Source organism: Daktulosphaira vitifoliae, unplaced genomic scaffold (assembly GCF_025091365.1).
Source record: "Daktulosphaira vitifoliae isolate Bord-2020 unplaced genomic scaffold, ASM2509136v1 Scaffold_1, whole genome shotgun sequence".
NCBI lineage: Eukaryota > Metazoa > Arthropoda > Insecta > Hemiptera > Phylloxeridae > Daktulosphaira > Daktulosphaira vitifoliae.
This window is the reverse complement of record NW_026099572.1, coordinates 33,467,633-33,486,843: the sequence shown is the minus strand read 5'-3', so window position 1 is coordinate 33,486,843 and position 19,211 is coordinate 33,467,633. Positions and strand designations below refer to the sequence as shown.

General features: G+C 27.5%; 2 long non-coding RNA genes across 10 annotated transcripts; both read right to left on the bottom strand.

Moving 5' to 3' along the window:
• Window positions 1–534: 534 nt before the first annotated feature.
• On the bottom strand, window positions 535–18,501 carry LOC126894267 (uncharacterized). 9 transcript variants are annotated; one of them, XR_007701366.1, is made up of 5 exons: window positions 18,361–18,501; window positions 17,163–17,216; window positions 10,435–10,583; window positions 790–840; window positions 535–724 (listed from the first exon to the last, which is right to left on the bottom strand). It is a non-coding gene; the product is annotated as an uncharacterized LOC126894267 (long non-coding RNA). The 9 variants fall into 9 exon arrangements; XR_007701370.1 differs by lacking the exons at window positions 535–724; window positions 790–840; window positions 10,435–10,583 and adding exons at window positions 14,834–15,306; window positions 15,899–15,991; window positions 16,403–16,427; XR_007701367.1 differs by lacking the exon at window positions 790–840.
• LOC126894268 (uncharacterized) lies at window positions 1,775–7,084 on the bottom strand. The gene is made up of 3 exons (XR_007701371.1): window positions 3,716–7,084; window positions 2,920–3,651; window positions 1,775–2,776 (listed from the first exon to the last, which is right to left on the bottom strand). It is a non-coding gene; the product is annotated as an uncharacterized LOC126894268 (long non-coding RNA).
• Window positions 18,502–19,211: the final 710 nt, after the last annotated feature.

Genomic DNA, 19,211 nt, shown 5'->3' with positions numbered 1-19,211 from the left:
AAATGTATTAAAAATTTCTTAGATATTATCCTAAAATTAATAATTAAATTTTATAAAAGGCAATTATATTATTAAAATAAAAATAACCACAAAAATACTGTAGTTGAATTAAAAAAAAAAATGTTCATCAATAACATTTAACATGTATCTATTCAATATACATACATACATTTCTGACTCAACTACAAACATGGATAAATCCTTAAGCACTTCAATCAACAAGACAATCCATGAAAGCTTTAACACATTCATACATAAATACAGTTTTATACTTGTAAGTTTTTGAATAATATATCCAAAATATTTAAAATTATTACTTAATATTTTGATTATGTTTTATAAGTTAATATTTTTATAGGAAATCCATCAATATAGTGATATATTGAATGAATAAAAATGTATTAATTTATACAACATTCTAAAATTTTACAAAAAAACTCAAAGAACAATTTAAATGTAATTCTAATATTCAAAATCAATAATTTTAATGAAATAATAATTAATAAATTAAAGTCAATTTTAAGTAGTTGAATTACTAAAATGGACTTTAAATTATTTAGTCAAAACGTTGTATTAAAATTTAATTAAATTTTATCAAAAAAATGCATTTTGCAATAAATAAATATTAGTCTCAAATTAATGTCGACGTCACTCGGTCCTTAAATTATGTGCATCTGTAATTTTGACATCTTCGTATTTTTCATCAAAATATTATATTCAAATTCTAAAAATTAAAAAAGTTCAAATATAAATATTATAACTTTTACTTTTATGCTTTTACATACTTACCTTAACATTACGATATAAATATAAAATAACATTTTGAATAAACTAACCAAACTAAAACAAAATTTAATACTTAAGTTAACAAAAATATAGTTAAGCAAATGATTAAGATTATTTAACATGAAGTATATATAACACAACTTTAAATTGAAATAAACTATTTGTATTTGATTGTATAATAATATTATCATGATGTATTTAAACTGACACCCTTCAAAAATTACAGGATTTTTTACAATTAATATATATATATATATATAATATAATAAAATATTATGCATTATCAGGGTAAAGATAAAGTAAGTATAAACTTTGTTTTATATGATCAATAAAAAAAAACCAAAAAAAAACAAACCATTTTTAGTTATTAAAGTTTTATTCCTCATAAAAAATAGTTCCAGCGCCCCTAAATAAATAAACCTCATATGAGGTTTATTTTGCCTATACACATTGTACGGGTAAAAATCTTTTAGGTTTTCATGCCAAGTGGTTCATTATATATATTCGAATTAATTTTAAGGAAATAAGAATCCAGAAATTATATAGATTCGTAAAATATATCTAGTAGATAGTTAAAAATTCCAGGATTTTTTACAAATTAAAATCGTCTTGTCTAAAATTTATCTTTTTTTGTTAGATAAGTAAATATTATAAAAAAAAAATACTAAAATGCAACTCAAACTCAGCATAACAATGTATTTACTTACTAATTTATTAAAATACAGATCATAGTCAATTTTTTTTTAAATCTAGAAACTTTTTTAACAAATAATAACTATTTATAAATTTAAAAATATTTAAAATAAATAAGCATTCTATTAATGATATTTACATTCTAATCACAATAAATTACGTAGGTACGTTTTTTTAAACATAATTGGGATAATACTAGAAATTTTTTGTTTCACATAAATATTGATTATATCACATTCTGAAACTTTTATTACTTTATTTAAAATATAACTGATAAGTATTGTATCACCTGCATTCAATACTTACGTTACAAAGAATAATTAAATTCAAAAAAGTAAACAAAAAACTATTTAGATGGAAAGTAAAGCTGATTCTTCAAAAATTTGTAATTATTACTAGACTAAATGCTGAAGATAAATATAATGAATGGACAAATATAAAGTAGTTTTATCTCGGTTTTCATTTAAACAATTTGGATTTAAGAGCACTTTTTTTGGTATATTTATTGGAATACGTCAATTAACATTAACTCTTAGGCAAATAAGATGCAATCAGTGGGGTCAAAAGAGATACTATCAAATTCTGTCACCGAACCCAACCCATAAAAAAATTTAAAAAGTATATACTAAAGCCTGAGAAAATAAATTGGAGATTTGTAGAAAAAAACTAATTTTAATGAGTTGTTCAAGTTTTTCACTAGTTTTCAAATTCACGTTTCTCGACACCTTAAGTTCGACCCTATGAATAATTTTAATTTAGTGAGTTAAAATTTAAGTGTCCTAAGAAATCCATGGGAATTATTTATTTATTCTCATCGTCACACTCGTTAAAATAAAAGTGACACATTGTTCATCAAAAGTACAACAATCATGTCTAAAATTTAGTTAACTATACGAACACAGCAATTAAGAGTATAATATTTATTTTCATTTATTATTATTATTAGTTCATCTTCAAATTTATACTTTTTAAAATCGATTCGTTATAATTTTCTTGTCTCCTTGTTTAATAGCTAAAAATCAACTATCTTCCTATTATATATTACATGCAAAAAATAGCGATAAATGACATAATGTTGCACATTTTAAATAAAATGATGTCTCAACGGTTGTGTAGCACATGTTTTTATTTCTAGCCGGTGGAAATTTTCGACCTTCAGCCTGGTTGAGTAACAACACAATCAAAGTCGACTGGTTATAAAAAAAGATGCATCTGTGCGTGTATGTTTTGTACCTATGAGACTATGGTATAATGGCTCAGGCATTTTTTACATAAACTATAATAAGTAGTAAAGTACCTATAAATGTATCATACTTTAATGTATTTATACATACAATATGTGCATAAATAAGAAATGGGCGTGCCGTCATGTATAAACCGTACACGATANTATAATGGCTCAGGCATTTTTTACATAAACTATAATAAGTAGTAAAGTACCTATAAATGTATCATACTTTAATGTATTTATACGTACAATATGTGCATAAATAAGAAATGGGCGTGCCGTCATGTATAAACCGTACACGATAAAAAAAAAAAGAAAGAATAAAAAAAACGGCCAACGGTTATCCTTGGCCCATGGTCATTGGCACCCGTATGTTTCATCACGCCGGTAATTTTGTACGGCACGACTAGCAATAATTCTTTAGATTGAAGATTTCTTTGTTTTTATTTCATAACGCCCCCGAGTAGATACAAGAAAATTATTAATTGAATAAATAACGTTTAGAAATTCTTTTCGAACGAGAATAACTAACGACGGTCTGAGGTGAATGTATACAACGGAAAGATTACACGTTTGTAGAATAAAATACGACTATTTCCAACGCATTAATGTGTTATTTTTTGAAACGCCAAAATTGCATAGCCAAAAAAATCAAAAAAAAAAAAAATTTCCAGATGGTTTCCTGTCCAACTATAACAATTGCAATGGCGGCGATAACGACTGACTCGAGTTCACGTACCGTGGAGAGAAGAGTTGAACGTCCGGCCAATGGTCTAGAAGTAGGTACAATTCCATCCATTCACCTCACATTGCACAGACTGGCCGCTTCTTACACTTCTCCACGCCCGTTTGTTTTACTATCGCACTTTACCACACATGGACGACCAATGTCTGTGCAATTACTTACGATTTGTTAAAAAGAACATACACAAAACAAAACACGGCTGTAAATGAAATGTATTCGTTTTAGACGGAGATAGCAAAATAAGTTATTGCGCGTTTTCTTACCGACTACTACTCCATAGGATGATCCAATAAACGCGCAAACCAATAGTAACTCGGGTTTTAGGACTAATGTTTAATTTATCAGGAAAATATAGTTAAACGCGAAATTTAAAAACATTTAATGTGGAAATTCAAGACGAAGGGTCAGCTCTAGGAGTGTCGGATGTTATTTTTTTCAACAAAAAAACGACCTGTAGTCTATTTGTACACGCGTGTACATATTTTAATAGGCGCACTAATCTGGACTTTGCGTCTGCTGTTGTCTAGAGACACGATGGGGGCGAGGGCTATATATAGAGCTCCGGCTGCTTCGACAAATATGCGACGGCCTCCGGTGATTCTTCTCTCGTCGTTTTAATCTTCTTGGTCGCCGAGATTTACACAAAATTATTCATTTTTTTCAATACGGACAAACCAGTTTTGGTCAAATATTACCAACGGGTACAGTTTAATTAACAGCCTTACATCAGAGTTCTACAATTAGTAGTGCACTTAATAACCATAATAACGTCGTATGTCGTTATTTAACACTCGGAAATCAAGTAGACCGTATTTCCACTCACAGTTTTCAGTTCTGAGATAATCAAAATATTTAAGGTTCGACGAAAAGCACTCGGGAATTAAAGTAACTTCAGCGAAATGGAAACATGGTATTCCTACTTAATCGTATCCTCCCAGATTATTTGGTCAAAATAATATCTTAAAACTATTCAAACTTAACTATGTGTCACGTGCATCCTCGAAGTACTCAAGTTAAACAGTGAGATATTAGTTGGTACTTAACACTAATAATTAAATAAACTACGGTTGACTTAACATTAATATTAATGGTCAATGAGTTATGATTTTTTTAAACAGTATTAAAGATTGGATTTAAATAATAATAAAAAAAAACACATAAATAACTAATGAACTGAGACGGTCCCAAGTCGAGGTAGAAAGTATTGTAACAACGTGTGGGAACAGTCACCACCGGCTGCGAGTTCAAAAACAATTTTTTGAAACAAAAAAAAAAACGCAATCGGTGGTGGAGTTACCAAAACCCGTTACAAAATAAAAAACTGGACGACTTCTCTTGCTGTCGAGACACATGTGCTGTGACCGTGGCCACTGGACGGCTGGTGTAGATTTTGCGTGATCAAACTGAGGAACTTCCAACCATTGCGGGATACAAAAGAATTACAAGACACCGGCAATGGTTTGGAGTTACCACGGCTTGAAATCACGATTTATCGCAACACTCCCCACCTCAAGTGATTTCAATTCGACATATCTATTCACTTATTTCTAATATTATTACAATGATTACACTAGAGAACAATATTCGCAAGCGAAATTCTTTGGATACGAGTTCCATGGATGTTAACTATAAAATTATTACATACACATAAAATACCTCACCTCGTGTTCTTGGTTATTATTATTGCTGCGATAAAACTGAGTGACAACGACGACAACAAATACCGCTACGCCAAATTTCTGTCGTGATTCAAGGTTGTCTTGTGTCAGGTTCAATAACTCTTAGTAACCTGTGCACGGCCAGCGGCAACAATAATCTTCGGCTACAAGCGATGCCGATAATTATGGTGGCGGCGGTAGTTTATTACTCACTAAATTCATATAGACAACACAATTTTTTTTTCAATGCTTATATTTATGTTTGAAGCTTTAAAAAACACAAAGAGGGGAAATGCATTCCACGTTCGTTCGCAAAGACAGTTCCGGAGACGTAAACCGCACGAGGTCATTAAAAGTCGATAACCTCGCCATCATAATCGGATATTATAGTTACTAAAACTATTTCTGCAGAATGGTCTGGTAGCTGGATGACATAAAATCAATAAATTGTAGTTAAGATTTAATTTTATAAAATTTGACAACTATGAGAAATGTATTATTAAATAGAAAAGAAAATTTTCACTATATTGGCCGGATTTGTTGTTGCATTTTCATCGCCGGAGAAAGGGTCTTAGGGCAGATGTTTGGAAAAGGGATGAACAGCAAAGGGTTGGTGGGGATAAATAATAATCGATTTTTTTTACTCATTACAAACCGGGGACATCAAACGGGGTTTAGTATTTATTAAAATAGGTTGATACCGAACAAAACGTAGTTTTAAAACAAAATGGTCGTGGACTGACGAAAAACGGTAGACGCGCCTCTACAAGCAGGACACAGCACGAATATCGTGACTTTCCACAAATTTGGGGGAAGAAGTGTACATGAATGTATAATAACGGCGAGGAACACAACGCAACGAAAACAGAAACTCTCATTCACTCTCTCTTTCGTTAGATTAGGGTGATTCGTTGCATATGAGTGTGTGGGGGGTTGGGTTGGGGTCGCGTAGGAAGCCGGCTTTGACCTTCAAACAGCCAACTCTAAAACATACACACACAGGCTTGCCATCTGTTTCGACAAAATGGTTTTTGAACGCTACACGCTGGAACATATCACACAAAAACCATTGTTATAATTCAACAATTATCATTTTAAGTACAAAGAAATGAACTAAGCAAATCACGTTTTACAGTTTCAGACTACTTGGAACTCGTAAATATTCAATAATTACAACAGTTTAAAAATACACGTCACACTCGTGTGGAAAAAAATTCACGTTAATAGATTGATCCGATTAAAAAGCAAATGTATTACGTTTGCATAACAAAATGAAAGAGAAAACGAATTTTAATTTAGATCAAGTTCTCACGTGTTCAGTAAACGGAAAATCGATAACCATAAAACAATATTTCATCTTACCTTTAACATAGAAACAATAAGGCGATTAATGATATTTTCACTTGTAAGAGTGCGAACTGATAAATACAAGACAAGAAACAAAATTACGGTACTAGATAAATTAACGTTGGCGTTAGACTGGCGGTAGACAGTCGTGATAAATGTCTGCGACAGTTACTACACTAGCAGACTACCCGGAATACGCGACGTGTGGTACTGGTGAATGCGCCGGCAACGGATAATGGAAGGCGGGCGAGACGTGAGCGGCGGTTGCCTCAACCAAAGGGACGCCCCCTCCTAACAACGGTGCCTACGAGACAGGGCGCCAACGCCCAGGGGTAAGGGTGAACTAACCTAGGGTAAGAATTTAACAATGGACCCCGCGTGCACCGTGAGTTGGTACGGGATACTTTTGAACTATCGCACGCGGTTTTAGAACCTAAGCCTATACCAAAATTCATCATACAATATTACCGTTTTTTGTTCACATCAAGGGCGATAACAAACAATAATAACGTTAAACGCAGACCGCGTGGAAATATATGAATTGTAAAACATTTCTAACCGAAATTTTTGACATATTTAACAATAATACACAACAAGATACTAATAATTTTGCGTTGACAAGTAAAAAAAAAAGTTCAAAATTCCATGTAAAAATTTAATTAGCAACATGATACTGATTTATGAAACAAATTAAATTTTAAAGTTCTAAATTAATATTTAATAATAAGCATAATTGATATCCTGTGTTAGTGATATTAATATAGCAAAATGTTTTAAGTAAATACAGTTACTAGAAAAATAGACTTTATATTTATTGATAGGGTAATTTTAATAGATAAAAAAAGAAATTTTTATAACTATCAGATAAACGGAAAAAATAAAAACTAAGATCATACAAACACAGATAATCAAATTTTACGTTAAAAAAAAAACAAAAAATAATTGGCTGGATTTTCTATTTATAAAACTGCTAACGACAAACAAATTATGATCCAGTCATCATTACAAAAAAACAAGCTGTTATTTATATCACACAAAAATCAGAAAAATAATTTTCCTGGTTATTAAAAATATCAGATATAATAATAATGAAAAGTAAAATTTTAGAAAAATTAAATATATAACAATGGAAACATTAAGATTTGATAATTCAATGTTTTAATTCGAATAATAATTGTAGGTGTTTCTGATAACTCTAAGTCTAAATTAAAAAACTAATTATCCAATAAGATAAAGATCATTTTAATTGTTGATTGATATTATGGATAAATGAATAAATACAACAAAAGAGTATTTGTTTTTAATATAATTAATCTCGATGACATATTGATTAGGTTAACAATAATTACATAATGTTTAACCTCGGATTGTTAGTATGAAAGTATTTCAAATATAAAAATTAAAACGAACTCAATAACAACTGAGTAACATTTTTAACTCCTTAAAATTTTTAAACATAACTTACAACTAATAAATATCATTAATAGCAAAGATTATACTCGACTAATCCAAAGTAGATAAGATAAAAAGAGAAAAGAGAAGATAGCAAAGATGTACTACTTAAGGGTTTGGTTAGTCATAAACCAAAGAGTTTTAAGAGTAAATTATACTAATAGTAAAAAATTAATTTAATATAAAATAAATCCTGAAAAAAACATTGTAAATGAAGTAATCAATTTTAAACAATTATTAATTCAAAATTATAAAAAGAAAATAACCAAGTCAACAAATAGACAAATCTCACCTAAAACTATCTTTAAAAATAGAAAAATTACTTTACCAAGTTCCATGACATAACATGTCTACCATTAAGATACTTCTATGGTTTCTTTGGCCTTGCACACGATATCATTTTGACGTTAAGTGTACACTCAATTGATACATTTCCAAAGAAATCAGTTTGAGAAAATATTACACGAATTACACCATTTAATACTTACCTCATGATAATTTTAGAATTCCGAAAGGTTTAAGGGAATTACAAAAAAAATATTTTACTAACTAAATTTAAGTGAAGAAAAACTGCACCGCTTGTTTTCGCACGTTACATGAGTAAATATTAAATTAAGAAGAACTTGGAAAAAATTATTATATTTGCATAAATGAATGTTTCAAAGAAATTTAGAAAAAAAAACGTGTGCGAGTAGTCTATGTTTGACGGACAGGTGGTTGTTGCTGGTGCGGTCGGCAGCAGCAGCAGCGACGACGACGACGGCGGCTCGAGTCCTTGACAATAGTATGGTATGTGCTAGAGNAAAAAACGTGTGCGAGTAGTCTATGTTTGACGGACAGGTGGTTGTTGCTGGTGCGGTCGGCAGCAGCAGCAGCGACGACGACGGCGGCTCGAGTCCTTGACAATAGTATGGTATGTGCTAGACAACATACACAGATACTATTGAGAAGCCGAGCGCATGTAAGAGAAGCTACGACCTGAGCCCGGCACTAATCATGGTCAAATGCTAAGAGACGAAACGAAGCGTTCGCGAAACCAGTCTTTTCCTCTCAGTCATGCAGCACAGGTAATAGTGAGGGGACGGCGGGGAATATTGGACGCGTGCGTCGCCGGCTGGTTACCAGTGTTACCACTGTTACAGGATATCGTCCAAACATTTATTGTATACTTCATTGTGCAATTAATAAACAGTGAAATGATTTTGATCGTCAGGTATTTACTGACGGCAATATTTTGGAGAAAACGATTTATTTTTTTTAATTCTAAGAATGATATTTGATAATTCAAAATATAATTTTTTATCCATTTAGTGGGATAATGTGGTAGCAATTTCTAAAATTTACATCTTTCGTTAGTTTTATCTGCACCGAATAGTCAAAATAGTAAGCTGAATTTTTTCTAATAATAAACAGCTTAATTAAATATCGAATACAATCTCGGAAAACCCTAACCCAGCGCAAATAAGTCATTATTATCTAACATAATACATCTGAGGTTTTGACGTTAAAAATGCGGTCAATAACTAGTATAGTTGAGATAAATTTTGGCACAATTGAGATAAAATGTTTTATCTTAAAAAAATGCTATACAATTATTCTGCTTAAAGTTGAATTACCAAACTTGTACATAGACAATACATTTTTTCATCAATAAACAAATGAATAACATTTTATATCTCAAATATGAATTAAATAACCAATAATTTTTTAATATAACAAGTATAATTATACGTATAAATTTAAAATTATGAAATGCTTAATTATTAAACGTTGTTAATAGTCATTTACATTACATGAATATTACGTTAATTAATAACCTCTATAATCTAAAATCTATGTCCGAATTCGAAAATAATTAAAACAATCAATTTCCTAATTTCAAACGTAACACATTCTTGACTATCAAGATAAATTAAAAGCATTTTCGAAGATAGCGAAAAACTAATACAGAACAAATAGATAGCTAACAATCGAATAACTGCATGGCCATGAATTTGTGTAAATCGTCAAATAAAAATATATTCTATAATTAATATCTAATATTACACGATAAATTTAATGATAACACTAAAGAAAACAACAAGAGTCTATGCAATCTTTATTAACATGCTTTGAACGTAGCTCAGATCAGAACGATATAAAATCAAAATGAAATTAGTTATGTTTACGCATATGTAACAACAAGAAAATTCATTACTAAAAATACATATATATAACATAAATACATCACAATAAAAAGTTCTAAAAGTAATATTTACTCCAAGTCTGACAATTTTACTAAACTACCAACGAACATATGTAATTTAAGATCGTGTATATAATTCTATCCGTTAAAAAAGCTTGTTTTATTAAAATCCTTAAAAATTTTTTTACTAAAACTAGATATCATAACACTACGGTTTGCATACAACACAATTAATTGCACATTCTATGAATTAAATATAACTCATCGAACCGTTGGTACCGTTTATAGTCCTTAGATCAACCCTGACCTAGAAATAACAAAATTCACAAAAGAATTTTACCTGAGATGTAACGATGACAAAGGGGCACAGAAATTTTGACGAGGGTACTCAATCGTAGTCACCGAAAAGCAGCAGTAGTGTCTGGCGGCACCACCTGGTTTTTCTTTAACCAAGGCTTCTAAGAATCTATATACACTTCCGGCAAGATCCTGCAACAAACAAATCGATTTAATATTTGAAAATCTACTCTACTCTAGATGTTTTATTATAAATCTATTAGGCAAGTCGTCCCTCAACTCAATAATTAAAATTCAACTATGATTTACATAATCATAACCATGATGATGGTTGGTTTTATCTAGAAGTGACATTTCCTCCGTTGAGCAACGCCTAAGAGAAAAACTGTGGAAAAGAATTTTTTTTAAGCCAGTTATAAATATTTCCATAAACAATTAGCTGGTCAAATTAATAATTTCAACGTCCGAATTAATACAACAAATGCTTACTAAGAAACAGTTATGCAATGTACTGTTAATTAAGTGGAGATCTGAGAGTTGAAACCTCTAGGAATAGATATGTATCTAATTTATTAATTCCTGTCATAAGTTCACGATTGAAAGCTTAAATCTGATTTTTAGAAGAATCCATAAAACCCATATCACAAATTTTAATACCCTCTTACTATAATTTGCGTAATTTACATTACATTAAAGCTACATACATGAAAAATTAACACAATTTTATTTAGACCAATTTAAGTGATTAAAAAATAAAAACCCCTTTTTACATTTGTTAGTTTTTAATTATTGAATGCAGAATTCTTATGATAGCACATCATAAAAGTTTAAGTTCAAATAGCACGGTTTTAAAAGTTTAATATAAACGATAAGAATGAACACGGAAATAAGTCAAATAGACGATGTGTTTAAGAGACGGCAATGTTTTTTGTGCGTGGGTTATTATTCGTAAAAAAAAAAAAGACCTTGGAAGACTGAAAACTCAAGGAATTCATCGCTCTGGTGAATAATAGGAAAATTACATTTTGCAACAACTCTAGTATTTTACATTATATTCAGAAAATACACCATTATGTATGTATCTAATAATAATCTAACTAATTAAATAGAACAGTAAACGAATGCCCCTCCACGAACATTAAACTATTCGGATTAGGAGAAGTAAAATACTGACTTAAGGCAAATAAAAGACAACTAAACATAAATAAAAGTATACTTTAATAAATCATATCTATGAACATAGAATACAGAATGTCGCATGTTCCTATCATATTTAATAACTTTTGATCCAGCGATTATTTTGTTGCTTTTTTTTTAAAAATAATTTTTAAAATTTTACACTATATTAAAAACATAATTTTTATATTTGAAACTAATAAAAAATAAAAACATTTAATGATATTTTAAATTTTTTTTCCAAATTTCAAAATAGCAATTTTTTATCCAAAAAAACTTGATGGATCAAGAGCAATTTTAGTATAAGTAATTAGTGAATTACTAACATTTAATATATAGTGAGTACATAATGCTGTTGGAGTAAGCCTTATAAATATACACAAGAGTGTACCCAACAGCGCTACATACTCACTTTACGTATTAAAATAATTGAAACTAAATATTTAATCCTAAAGTTGTTATTGACCCATCAATATTTTTTGTAAGGTAAGTGTTAAAAAATAGTTGTTTTAAAAATTCAAAAAAGTATAATTATTTTTCGTTTTCTTATTAATGACAAATAATACAAAATATGCATTTAAAGTAGTCCAAAACTGTAAAAATTATACAACATAACAAAAAAGAAATGTAAAATAATCTATAGATCAAACATTATGTCGGAACATAGTAGGACATCATGTATGTATAAAATTATTACTGTTAAAATGTTGTGCTAAAAAGTATAACATTTTAAAACCACAAAAAATATAGAATTCGGTAAAAGTAATTAATGTCTATTATAAAGTAAAAAAAAAACTAAGTTAAACTTACCATTCTCTTTGAAAATATACTTTTAGGGATAACCTTTGTTTTAATACAGGATAATAATAACTATACTTTTTCATTGACTCAACTTTGTCTATATTAATAAATAGCTCAAGTTATTTTTAAATAATTTTGGTAACTTCGAACACCGCATAGTAAGTAGACAGTAGCATAATTATGCTACTGTATAAAATGTAATTTAAAAGTATCAAGAGTGAAAACTAATAACATTTTTCAATATGCTAAATATGAATACTAATTAATAAACAACTTTTGTTATTAATATATATATATATATATATATTAAATATTTACACAAAAATTGTGAAATTAGACAATAAAAAATAACAATATAAAAATATAAAGGAAAATAGAGAAACAAGACAGATGTTTTTATATCCAATGGCCGGTAAGAGCACACGGCCGAGAAAATGTATTCTACTTGTGTGCGGCTAGAATTGTATAAGAAAAATACTTCGTCAGAGGAGTTCAGTGATTCCTAGCCGCCGAACTAACAGGCGGTGGACTGTGCCCTTGACATCAGCCAAGTTGAACGGCCTGAGGACGCTGCTCGTCAACGTCTTAAGTCGCGGCGTTAGCTTCTGCATTTGTGAACGTCATGCTACTTGCTCCCTCTCAACAAGACTATACTGGTGCGCTTATGAATACCCCCTTCCTTTTTATCTAGTATCCTTCCCCTATTATTTTTATAATAAATTACATGTCGTTCCTTTACACCATGGTACACCTTCTAAAACCATAATATAATAGCAATAGATATTAGTACAGATACGTTTTAACAAAAAAATGGTATAAGTTGCAATGACAAGCATGAGCTCCGCGTTTATGTAATGATTGATCATAATGTAATTTTTCTATAGATAGATAGAATATATGGATAAACTAGAGAGAAAAGCGGGGGTCATCGAACTAAATGAAGAAAATCTGCCACCCGTGGAAACCGGTTTCGACCGGAGGCGCGAAAAAGCGGTTCGTTCTGCAACTAATAGTAGTTCAAGTCGTATGCACTAAGGAAAGCACAATGCTAGAGTTAACGTCCGCACAAATTTATGATCAGATAGTAATTTTAGGAAAATAAAACTATTAAGTTATACGAACAATAATTAGTATCATAAAAAACTATGGGAAAAATCAAACCACAATTAATCGTAATATACTTTAAAATTCAAATATGGTATGGCAATGGCGGTTATCTAAATTATAATAACGTCTTACGACCAATAAAAATAAAGACATACATATTCAGAAGGTTATAAACTGATATTTTAATAAAAAATATATAAAACGTTTATATTTTGAATTATCCCACTAAACCAAATCATTATTACCAAAATCTGTAGTAATATTATCAATTTTTAAGGATCAATCACATTCATACCATCCAACCCCACGCAGCCTTATATGCGACCCACGGAAATTTCCTCAAGACAACAAAAACAAATGTACAATCATATTTAAGTTCAATAATTTATAATTATTCTGCGTGTTCAGTGTATACTAGATTAATTGATTGTAATAACTAAATATAAAATTATGTAACAGATCCAAATAATATTTTGAGATTATGAAATGCATAACATTGAAATGATGACGAAGAATTATATACAGTATTACTTTTCAGTAAAATTTTTTTTATTATTTTTGAGTTTTGAACAATTATAAATAGTNTTACTTTTCAGTAAAATTTTTTTTATTATTTTTGATTTAAAAAATCAATAGTATATTTTTATTTGTGTTGCACACTTAACTTTATCTGGAATGATTCTAATAAAGAACTGGTTTGATTTTCAAGTTTTGGCCATGCAGAGATCGTTGCACCCATCTATCAAGGTTATTTGCCTCTACTTTTTATTTACTTCAAAATACCATTAGCAATGCATTTTAGCATTATACTGATGATACAAATGTGTGAAGCCTATTTATACTTATTCGATTATATTGGTTAAAAAATAACATATAACTAATTAGTCAAATTTATTATTGTAAAAAGAAATTCACTTAAATAACTGCAAAGAAGTAATGTATTAATTCAATTTAAATTTGAATGGACTAGGGAGATCCTAACACATTTTAATAGACAACAACATCAAACAATTGATCAAACAACTATAAATAGAAATAGCTTTAATTCCACGAATAATTTTAATATTACAAAAATAGATGTACATTAATCACAAAGTTAAATAAAATACATAATTTTGACAGTCGCTCAAGAATCACTTACTGTAAAAATTTTACTCACTAACCCACAGAAAAATATTTTATCCTAATTAAAAAATAATGTTAATACTGTCAATAAAATTTATTAATACTGGCTTTAATTTCTTTTTTTAGGTAAATTTATTTAAATTTTTTTATAATTATATAATATTTAAAGAAAATATAATCATGATAATATGTGTTTCAGATAATATGAAAACTTCAAATTATTAAGTGTTAGATTATAAATTAATTTATTAGCAAGTATAATCATGCTACAAATAAATAAATTTAATTTTTTTTTCTATTATTATTATTATTATTTAAAAACAGAAATTGGTTGGTAATGACTGATAAATTATTATTATAAATATAAAACAACAAAATAAACTTACAAAATCCTTAGTATTTTAAAATAGGCAACCAGCAAAATTGTTGTGTCTATTAGTTGGCCAACAACAATGGTTAGAGAACTAATTTCAAAGTATTTTTTTTAGTTAATAGTAATTGGTAACTTACTTAATATTTAAAAAAACATGCAATACTCAAGTTAATAAATACAAAAGTGTCATAAAATATTTGAGTCGTATAAAAATAAAAACAATATGAAAGTTTAGGTTAAAAACAAAAATAATTTTGTTTACTTTTTATACAAGTTATATTTATAGCAAAGAGACAAAAATCATAATTATTTATTCAACCAAAACTAAAAATACTAAAAATAATTGATNTTTATTCAACCAAAACAAAAAATACTAAAAATAATTGATAAGGATTTCAAGTTATATTTAAACTCTTATTAGTATAACTAAAGTTCATAAAATAAAAAAGATTGTAAATAACATTTTTTTCCAAAATTAAGATTTATAATATAGAACTGTGCAATTTACAACCTTTTTGCTTGGCAGTGTTGATTAATTTTTATTTACAAAATACAATAAATTTAACTTTTTATTATAGTTTAATAGAAAGTTATATTCAGTTTAATATGGAAATATACGAGTGCATATCATATCAACATTTTAAAATTGGAAATGCTTAAAATTATACTATAATTACTATTTTTTGAATAAAATAGACAGAATTTTATTTTTGAGATTTAAGTCAGTTTATTTTGCTGTCAATAGACAGCAAAAATCATACCATAAGAATACTTCATGAGTAGGTCATTTTTTTTTAATTAAAATAAACAATTGCATTTAATATTTAATATATAGTTTGTTATAAACTTGATTAAAAGCAACCAAAATTTAAATTTAAAAACAAGAGTATGAAAACATAGGCAATTCCATTTTAAAAAAGGATACTATAAACAATTGATCATGAGTAATACAATTTTTAGTGGCGTATTTGACTTTTTGAAATTAAGATCTAAGACTATCCCGTGCTTTAGTTCATACCTAAATAAGACATTAATATTCTTGACCATAAGTGATTCTCTAAAATTACCAATCATATTATAAAATATTTAATATGGTCACACATAGAAACACTTAAAATAATTTTTATAATTATTAACTTAAATATATTTAAGTTTATAATCAAAAATATATGATCAGAAATTTTTAACAAAATAAAGACTAAGCAGTATGGGTATTGGCCGATATCAATTTTATTTTAGATGTAATTAAACACTTTTATTTGTTCATTCATAAATAAATATTTTTTTAGAGATAGAACTAAATCCAACTTTTACAAAAAAAGTAATTTTATGATATGTTAGATGGTTACTTAAAGTATGATTTTGTTTCAATTGAACTTTTTTATTTAATTAAAAAATTAATCTATTTTAATGATAATATTTAACTTACTTAAACTGTGTACACAATTAAAAAACTGAAAAAAAAAACATAAATTTAGTTTTTAAAAAAATATTTATATTATGAACACTTATAACTTTTTTACTTTTATGAAGGCTTTGACTTAGAATGTCGTTCAGCAGAACTTATGACTTGTATTATATATACTAAATAATCTCAATTTAATTTTATTCAGGAATTTACAAGGTTAAAGAACTTATTAAAAGATTTCTAAGACTTATAATAATCACAAAGAAAGTTTATACTTCATTAGTATTTAATCATTGTGAATTCTAAAAAAAATAATTTATTTAACCCTATTTCAAACATATTTTATTCATATTTATTATTACTTTTATAATATTTCTAAATTTCAAAATTTAAGGCTCAATGCATTAAAAAAGACCACATAATATTAATTTTGTAAAAAGATGATGTTTAAATGTAAAGTAATGAGTTTTTATATTCAAACTATTTGCAAATATTTAATTTAAGAACAAACTTTGTTTGACTTAAAATTAGAAAAATGAACTATTGGGTTGTTGAATTGAGCTCTTCAATTATAAAACATAAAAGGCATATATACAAACATAATTCTTCATATATAAGTTTATAATACAGATGATAATACTAACTTTGACTCATAGTAATTTCTTTTAATTGGCCAAATACACAATTTAAAACTATCTACTTTAACAATTATTACATTAGAAAATAACAAATAAAAATGTTGCTATTTTAGTTATTAAATAATATTAATTATAAAAAATACCTTGTATAGAAAAATTGTTGACAGTTAACTTGCATGTTAAACTATTACTGATATCTGAAATTTCAAAAAACGAAATTAACAAATTTGTGTTGATATCTAAAGATATGTTGATAAAAATTTGAATACAACTTATCTATAACATTATTTCTAAGATTATGAATAAGTAATCTTAACTGAATTAAAAATTACCAAAACTTGAAAAACAATATTATTTGAAATACATACATATTGTAATATTAGTGTGATATATGATTACTAATATTATTTTAAGTTATATATATATATATAGATTTTTTGAGATTTCAAGTCTATTAAAATCAAAATCATAGGACATTGATGTCTATTTAATCATTCAATATTTAACTATAAACATTTGACTTTATTTTATACTACAGCTGATCTTATTAATAGAAGACCTTATTTTTTCAAACTATTAGTTTTAAGATTTGACAAAAACTTATTGAAAAAGATCAAACGGTTAACATTTGATATCCTTCAATATCTGAATATTCTTAAACAACATCTAAGTTATAAAACAAATAATGTACATAATACATTATTTGTTTACTATAAATGAACACTAAAGCAAGTTAGCTAAACTCAAGCTATTATCAAGTTAGATGATAAATCATCAATTTATTAACATTTAATTTATTTACTATAAACAATTATTGATATTTATTAATGTACCAAAAAAATAAATAAATTATCCCTAAAAGTACCTAATAATTCAATTATAATTTTTTATTAACACAAAGATAAAAATAATAATGAATACATAATTAAGATAGACTAATTTTTAACAAAATTTCATTAAGGATATAATGTAGTAAAAAAACTGAGTTTGTGATGTAATTACCAGAATTATAGTTCTTATATTTAAAGTAATGGTACTAAACACACATCAAAAGGACAAAAAATCAATAATGCGACTGCAGCGGCCGTCAGCGTCAGTAAACACGATACAATAACAAAACAGAAATAGAGTACATAAAAAGTCGAAAATTATTTATTTAATTACAAAACAGCTTATAATTGTTTTGTAAATAATCATAGCATCGATTTATCAAAAAATTATGAAACTAATGAAATTATAATAACATACACACGCTCATATTAAACCAATTGATAGAATAATCTAAGAATTTACCATTTACACGTAAAGTCAAATAGAAATTGTTAAATCATAAAAAAATACCGGTAATTATGCTCATACACAAAGCAATAATCCACGAAAATCCACTAGAATGAAAAAGACAATAACAAGTTTATACTTTTAAAAAAACAACCAATTACAAACATTTCTTTTACTTCAAATAGGGATTAAGTAGAGAGTAAATAAACAAGAAACAAAGCGGTAAGTGCAGGATACGATGCGGCGTCGTGCCGACCCCTCAATACCGCTAATATACAGTGCAGCCAACTTTTACTATCGATGACAGTAAGTGTTAGATAATATTGTCGAAGTACTTGGTTTCTGTATTTAGCAGTTTTAATATTTGAAGAATTGTACAAAAAAGTAATTAAATTTATAACGTATTTTAAATGTTTGCTAATTTCTATTATTAAACAATTAATGACATATAACTTATTAAATTAGTGTCTTTAACATGTTTTTCTTATTATCAACTAATAAATAATGTACGACGTTGAAAAATATATACGGCCTTATGTTCACCAATAAATATATTTATTGGCACTAATATTTTAGTGCTTTTCATGAATCATTTTATAATAGAATTCAGAAAATATAATTGTACTAATCAAGCTTTAAAATACTAAAATGTTAAAATATAAAGTAGTGTTAAGCAATTGTGTAATTATATGAATATACATAAAAAGTATTTAAAAGATATAAAATATGCCAGACATACCATGAAAAGTAAAAAGAACCTAAGTATACAAAGATATTCAATACAAAATTGTTGATATAAATAAAGAAAGGTACCTTATTTGTGAAAAAAAACTAATGACCTCCTTTTTTTCTCAACATTTCTAGATCATTGTGTTACATTATGTAAGTCTTAAAAAATGTCGGGACTTCAGCCC